At 30.0% G+C, this 7538-nt stretch overlaps 1 pseudogene; it reads right to left on the bottom strand.

The window, feature by feature from the left end:
• Positions 1–291: 291 nt before the first annotated feature.
• LOC143607988 (transcription factor TCP20 pseudogene) lies at positions 292–1538 on the bottom strand (annotated as a pseudogene).
• Positions 1539–7538: the final 6000 nt, after the last annotated feature.

Genomic DNA, 7538 nt, shown 5'->3' with positions numbered 1-7538 from the left:
CTTTGGGTGGGAGTAATTCTAGAATTAGTGCTTATCATAAGAAGTCTCCACTGAAGCAACCAAAAAACAAATCCATCAGAGCTCAGCACACAATATTGGTTAGTATTATAGGTCGGATGTTACAATAACCAGAATCCCAATCAGGCAATCACCATCATCAGATAACCACTTTTGCCCTTTCTATGATGCATCTTCTAAATTCATGTTACAAATTAAGTACAATGAAGATGAAGATCTATTACAGATTAAGGAAGACGGTGTAAAACAACTAAAAAATTTTGCAAAATACGGCAATAATGTATATTGTAATAGACAGACAGACATACATCTGCAAACAAACAACAAAATGTCATGATTCCAATCCAAATCCAAATCCAAATCCAAATCCAAACTAGTATGGTCCTGCAAAATCATATCACAGGCAACTATATGCGGCAACAAAAAAATATATTCTTTACAGTAACACAAACCCCGAACCCGAAGCACCTGTAAACAGACCCAACTTCATCATCATCCATCACTTTCTTTTTACCAAATTATACAACAGCAATACATAAAGGCAGTAACCCCAAAGTGCTAAACTTTAGCTTCCGGTGGCATCATAATTCATATAACCATTTACTTAACATTAATAAACATTCTACTGTCCCTGTCCCTCTGACCCTTGAGAATTATCATTTGAATCCTGCTGCTGCTGTTGCTGATGATGCATTCTAGTTTGACCCATTTGGTAAATCTGATTCAAAGCCTGCTGATTCAAAACCCCTAATTGAACATCTTGAGATAACCCAAGCTCCAACCCAGGAAGCTGTTGATGCTGATTATTATTACTATTATTACTATTATTATGACTACCCAATATTGAAGTAAAACTCATCTGACCCATATTAGACCCGGGCAAATCAAACCCGGGAAACACAATCTTTTGCAAGTAACTCGAGCTTTCAACGCCCGATGGACCAGCGGGCGAAGACTGGAACCCGAATCCAGATGCGGGTGTAGGACCACTTGGCCATATACCCGAAGGTGTAACCATTGGCCAAGTGGTCCTACAACTGCCGCCACTGGTGTTACCCGCGGATATGGAGACCCCGTGTGAGGTTGCACCAGTGGCGGCTAATACCGAAGCCGGGATAGTACCGGAGCCAGTGGCGGCTATGATGGACGGCTTGGCTTGCTGTAACAGCCATTGAATAGTTTCACCATCGGATTTGTTACCTAGTTCTCTAGTGAGTTGGAAGATTCTGGCGGCGCATAGAGCCGGCATACGGATTCTACGACCTCGGCCTTCGACTTTGGTGTGTCTGTCTTTGTTGGAAGTGCGTTTGGGTGCCAACTGTTGTTTCTTGGTCGGAGGTTGAGGTTGTTCTTGTTTGTCGGGGAAGTCTTTGATTTCGGAGAGATTAATATTATTATTATTATTATTGTTGGGATCTCCCATGTTGTTTGTGGTGGTGGGGTTTGGGTGGGTTAACAAGGTTGAAATTGAAGTTGAAAGTAGTTGGCTGGTGATGAGGATGATGTAGGTTGGGATCCATTTTCAGGGATGTGGGAATTGTGTTATTTTTATTGGATTATTAAAATATGAGGGAAAAATACAAATAATAAATACATATTATTATTATTATTATTATTATTATTATTATTATTATAAGTTTTTGTTTAGTGATGTTTGAAATTGGTGATGACTTTACATGAAGGAAGAATGTGAAGACAAAAGTGTAGATGTTGAATCCCAAGGCACCCAAAGAAAGTTCAAAGTGGATGATGGATTGGTTTCATGGATCAACATTTGTCCACTCTCTTTTTCTTTTCACTGTTGATTGATTAATTTGACTACTTATTTTACAACTATATCCCTCTTTCACTTTGCTTTATTCATCATCATTGATTTCTTGCCACTTTAACCAAAGGAGTGATGATGCATGCATGCATGGTGAAACATACCATTCACATATATATACATGCATAGGTTTATGGATATAGGAGGTCTTGTAAGGTACTCAACTCAAGCATAATTTAATTTAGATACCAAAAGGTGGAAGAATGTGGGAGAGGTGGCATGAAGATAGTGAGTTGATGGTGGGAGTGGGATTGCGTCCAATGCACTCTATATTGATGTCTATTGTCTAATCTCTGATGTCTAATTATATAAGTAGTATCATATCGATGGAGGCATGTTTGAAGTAGGGGGGTAGTAATCTCCATTAATGGGACCCCATTAGAAACATTATGCTTTGAGATGGTGGTAGTGGTGCTTTAGATAACTATCTCTTCACTCCTTTTAACTTTTCTTTTTCTTTGAAAGATGGAGTTTTAATGATGTAACGGGTTAATTTTTTTTTATTATACAAGAGGTGATTTATATATAATTGACTTTTTTATATATTATAACACTAGATTTAGACCTCGTGTAATTATACGGGATGGATCAATGTTTAAATTACAGTTGATAATATGATGGGAAAAAAAACACGATTAAACGTAAACAATAAGTACATAATTATGTGTAAATTGTTACTTACATATATACTTCTATCTGTACTATATGTACAACGAAGTTTTGAATTTACAATTTACAAATAAAAAAAAATCTTCTCGTGTACAACATTTGAAGTTTTGTCAAAAGTTTTCCCATGTTTATCTAACAATAACAACTTTAAGCCGCATTTGCTCGTTACTTAGGATAATGCAACATGTAGTTGTTCACTGGAAAAAAAAAAGACATCAAAGGACCAAATCAACCATAGAAAGAGACTGTCATCGACTCATATTCATTGTCATTGCAAAGCATGCGACAATTGAAAATTGTCTCATTTGGAATTTGAAAAGAAATATTTTATCTGGAAAAAGTCAAAGTAAATGCATGTATAAAAATAGTTGTCTCATTTGGAATATAACCTTTTAATTTAATAATGTATTTCAAATACAAGTATCTGTTTTACTTAAAATAGAGGAAATAGATTCAAGACCATTAAGTCTTGACTTACAAGATAAACCATTATTGTTATCCAATCATATTTCCCCTAGATTATCATTTTCAAGTACAATGTAGTCGGCCATCCATTCACGAGAACGACAAGTTCTAGTATTTTTTATAATATAATTGATGCTAAAGAAGATAATATAAAATTTTTTACAAAATACAATAAAAATATTTTGACGGAAAACAGTTATATCAGATAAACATATTAATAGATGCATGTGCAAATGAAAACTATTTAAATTGTAAATTTTATAAGAATTTTACCTACTATAGGTGAAAAACCCCGTTGCCCAGTCTAAAAACCCATTTTTTGTCAGTATGTTGAATCTCATATTTTTAAATGAAATCTTTGATATCAATATTTTAATTTTGATAGAAGAAAAGTAAATATTTCAATATGGATATTAATTGTTGATTAGAATATTTGCTTAAAATAACTCAATATAAAAAATAATAAGTGCCAAAACAATCCATAAAATTTACACACATATAATTTTTACTAAATTTTTTTTAACTTAATCCTAATAAATGTAAATAAAAAAAAACTTTATGGCATGTAAATACACTTACTGTGTATTAACACACATATATTATTATTATTATTTTTGTTTTATTATTATTATTATTATTATTATCAATAACACTTTTACAAATTATATTTTAGTTATTATCTTGGAATTCTGCTTAGAATAAAATAATTTATCTCAAAAAGAAAGTAAATCAATTTATACGATAAATATAGAAAAGCTGACAACGGAATATACACATAATTATATTAATTTTTAATAGTAAAGTTAATTATATGACATGGTTTTATTTGATAACCCAAATAATAAATTATTTTAATTCATGAATATATCTAGAATTAAGAAACTAAAGATTAAGATTTTAGGATTGAAAATATGGTCAAGAATTAATATGGAGCTAACATGTGTCACCGAGTATTTTTTTTATTAGTAAAGTAAGATAAGATTGAATATGTAAAATAAGATCTCATTGATGTGTAAATATTATACACAAAACCAAACTTTTTAAGAGGAAAGTGGCATCATATTATAAATATTTTAATACTTGCAACGTATCATGTTATATATATATATATATATATGGAAATGTTAAAATAAAAACCCACTTCAGTTGCGAAAACCCTGAAAACTTTTTCTAAGCCATTGATTTCTTGTAATGGATGGTTGAGATCAAATCCTCATTATTAGTACAATATTTATATTAAAAAAAGGGGTTATAAGTGCAGAAGGGTAAAAACAACATTTACCACACAATTACTTTATGTCTAATCAACATACATGCACACAAAATATCTAAAAAAACTGTTCAAAATTTAAAACACATCTACCAACACTGTTAGGTTTATTGATATACGTTATTGAAGTTACAAAATGTATCTCTTAATTGACAGGAAGTTAATATAATAAACGATTTAAGTTTTAGTTTTTTAACATTTTCAGTCATCTTTCTAGAACAAATATGTAATTGATTTTTAAAGGTTTTCTACCCGATGTCATTGTTAGGTTTAAAAAAATTGGGTTTTATTAAAGTTTAAGAAAACGTAGATGTGTTCTAAAGGTTTTTTACCAGATTTTTTTTATGTGGACAAAAATTTGGGTCATTTTAAAGTTTTTTTTTAAAAAAACTAATTGATTTTGAAAGTTTTTTTTAGCTTAACGGACGGTTAACCAGACATAAGATATGTTGTGTGGTTTGAATACTAAACTTTCAAAGTAAGAACTACAATAACCAAATTTCGTGATGAAATGCATTACTAAAATTATAAAGTTTAGTTTTAAAAATGTTAGGGATGTTTTAAGATTTAAGGATATTAAGTTTATGTTTGAACATTTTTAATAAGTTACTTAATGTGAATCTATTATTAGGTTAAAAAATGCTTAAAAACAAAAAGAAACAACATACCGTGTCTGTTGAAAATTGGTAGGGTTTTTGTTGTTGACTAGAAACTGACGTCACAGACTTACTGATAAAAAATAGTTTTTGATTTTATGGTATATTCTTGAATATTTTTTTGGATCCCAGTTGTAGAAAATGAAATAAAACACATCAAATAAGAAGTACTTTGTAATAGACAGGAGAAGTAGAAGCATCTCCAAAAAAACAAGGAAAGAAGTTGAAAACAACTTAAGTAACCCAATCTATGTTAAAAGCTCAAAGAAGAAAGGATGCGGCACCGCTGAGATTGAACCAAAAGGTATTCAAAACTTTAACGGCACAATAAATGACCTTTCTTTTTTTGGTATTTAAAATTTAGCTAAGTCATAGTTTAACTTTGTTTTTTTTGTATTATTGCAGGAACTATGAAAAAAGGGTTTAGGAACACAATTAGAAATCTGATCTTTATAGAGTCAACTGACAAGAAAAATACTCAAAAGAAAAAAAAATGAACAAAAAGAAACATGTAATATTAATTTAAACTGCAACATTTATAAGAGTAAAAACGATATTAATGCTGAAAAGCTATTGGGTTGATTTTTAATAAATATAGATTTAGAAGAAAGCGAAGACGATTTGGGCAATGCTATGTTGAAAAAGCAAAAGAGCTTTAAAAAGAAAAGGAAACGAAAAGAGGAAATCCAGAACTTATAAATATTTAGGTATTCAAAAAATTGGCATCATTATAGACATATTAAAATTTGAAGAATTTAAATTTATTATTGAATAAACAGATTCTGACGGTAGTGATTACGAAGAGGATACTACACCTAAAAAATAGAAAGTGCAGAAACAAAAACAACAGGAACAAGATTCGGAGTGCAGAAACAAAAACAACAGGAACAAGATTCGGAATCCGGTATATGTTATATAGTATGAGTAAACCCTTAAATTATATGATATGTTATAGTAAATAAAATAAGGTGTATTCGTTTGAAGCTAGAAAGTGAAGAAGATAGATCCGAAGAAATGGATTAACCAAGAAGAACTACTAAGCGAGGGGGGAAATTGAAGTTGCAGAAAAATATGCTTTTAGATAAAAATTAAAGTTCTGTGGTAGTATAAAATGTTTGGAATAATGACATTGTAAATTTATGAAGGTGAAAATAAAGTTGTTTGGAAAAAACAAAGTCATAACATATATTATTTATTAAGTAAAACATACGTTTTTGTTTAATATGATTTTTTTTAACAAAGGCTATCAGTTAGAACCAAAAGATGGGGGTTAGAAAACAAAAAGAATGATAAAAAAGGTTAAAAGGATAATTAGAAAAAAACATATAAATATGAGTTCAATAAGCAACATTAAACTTAAAAAGGGAGGGGACAAATGTTAACAAACATAGTCAATAATAACTAATAAGCACAATTCGATATTAACATATTAATTAATTAAAATATTTTAATTGTGGCGTAAGTTTTAATTAAATCCCATTAAATTTTGTTTGAATACATTTGATACTAACTTGTTGATAATTTAAACAACAGATTCAGACAGCTAGAAGATTGACTTAAAGAGGAAACGCAAGGCAGGAAAGAAAATAAAACAGGTAACTTGTAGAATGTGAAGGTTAACATATATTTTGTAAACATGTATCAGAATTTTAAAAAAATAATGAACACTACAACAAAAAGGACCTTTTAGTACGCACAAAAGCGTCCTAAAATGTTATTCTATAGGACCTTTCATTTAATAGGACCAACGAGAAAAGCGTTTCATGTAAATGGGTCGTAATAAGTCTCGGAACTCAAAAAGCGTCTTGATATCCCAAATAAGATTATGAAAACCAATTTTATGGTCGCATAAAATATCCATTAACAACCAAAAAGCGTCCAAATAAAAATATATTAGGACACTTTTATAATGTTTTAACATGTGCCTGCCCACCTTTAATCTTTTGATACACATACAAGCGTCCATAAAAATTTATTTATAAGACCCTTATGATGTAACATTATAGGTACTTTAGTACCAAGAAAAAAGTCATGATATCCCAAATAAGATTATGAAACCAATTTTATGGTCGCATAATATATTCATTAACAACCCAAAAAGCGTACAATAAAAACATATTATGACACTTTTACAATGTTTTGATATGTGCTTACATAATTGTAAACTTTTGACACACATACAAGTGTCCTTAAAAGTTAATTTATAGGACCCTTATGATGAAACATTATAGTACCAAGAAAAGGGTCATAATATCCCAAACAAGATTATGAAACTAAATTTTATGGTCGCATAATATGTCTATGAACAACTTAAACGTCCTAAAAAAACATATTACGACACTTTTACATTGTTCTAACGTTTAATATGACAAAAATTCGAAGTCCTAACAAATCATATTATACAACCCTTTTTTAAACGTCCACACACACAATTTTACGATACATTTATGGACATCTAAATATTGAAAGAAATATAACTTCATTATATTAAATAAGCTTGTTCATAACGAAAACACTAAATGTACATAAATAAGTTATAACATAATCCAACATAAACTCTTGTAACATTCAACAAAAAAATTAAAAGCAATAAAAGAAACAAGCACCATAAAATCCCGTGTCATCATGCGTCTTC

The sequence above is a fragment of the Bidens hawaiensis genome, unplaced genomic scaffold (genome assembly GCF_021521415.1).
Source record: "Bidens hawaiensis isolate Kalapana, Puna unplaced genomic scaffold, B.hawaiensis_p1.1 tig00092688_1, whole genome shotgun sequence".
NCBI classification, from domain to species: Eukaryota; Viridiplantae; Streptophyta; class Magnoliopsida; order Asterales; family Asteraceae; genus Bidens; species Bidens hawaiensis.
Note: the sequence above shows the minus strand (reverse complement) of the source record. Positions and strands in the feature narration are given on the sequence as shown.